Source organism: Eimeria mitis, genomic scaffold (assembly GCF_000499745.2).
Source record: "Eimeria mitis Houghton genomic scaffold, Emh_scaff1928, whole genome shotgun sequence".
In the NCBI taxonomy this organism is placed as follows: domain Eukaryota; phylum Apicomplexa; class Conoidasida; order Eucoccidiorida; family Eimeriidae; genus Eimeria; species Eimeria mitis.
In genome coordinates, this window is record NW_013570250.1 from 4,368 (window position 1) to 4,695 (window position 328).

Here is a 328-nt window from a genome sequence, read left to right on the forward strand (position 1 = left end):
CTCGTTTTCTAAACCCTAAACCCTAAACCCTTGTTTTGTAAACCCTAAACCCTAAACCCTAGGGAAAGGGTTGTTTGCTTGAACAGAGACTGGATACAAAGGTAAATGTTTAATGCAGGACGCTAAACCCTAAACCCTAAACCCTAAACCCTAAACCCTAAACCCTAGAAAGAAAGAAAAGAGGAGGTAGATAAACTAACAAACCCTAATTTAGGGTTTAGTGCTGTACATACACCTCAAGGAGACAAAAAGGAAACAAAAAACAAACGAAAAAACCCTAAACCCTAAACCCTAAACCAATAAACAAACAAAACAAAAAAAAAAAAAA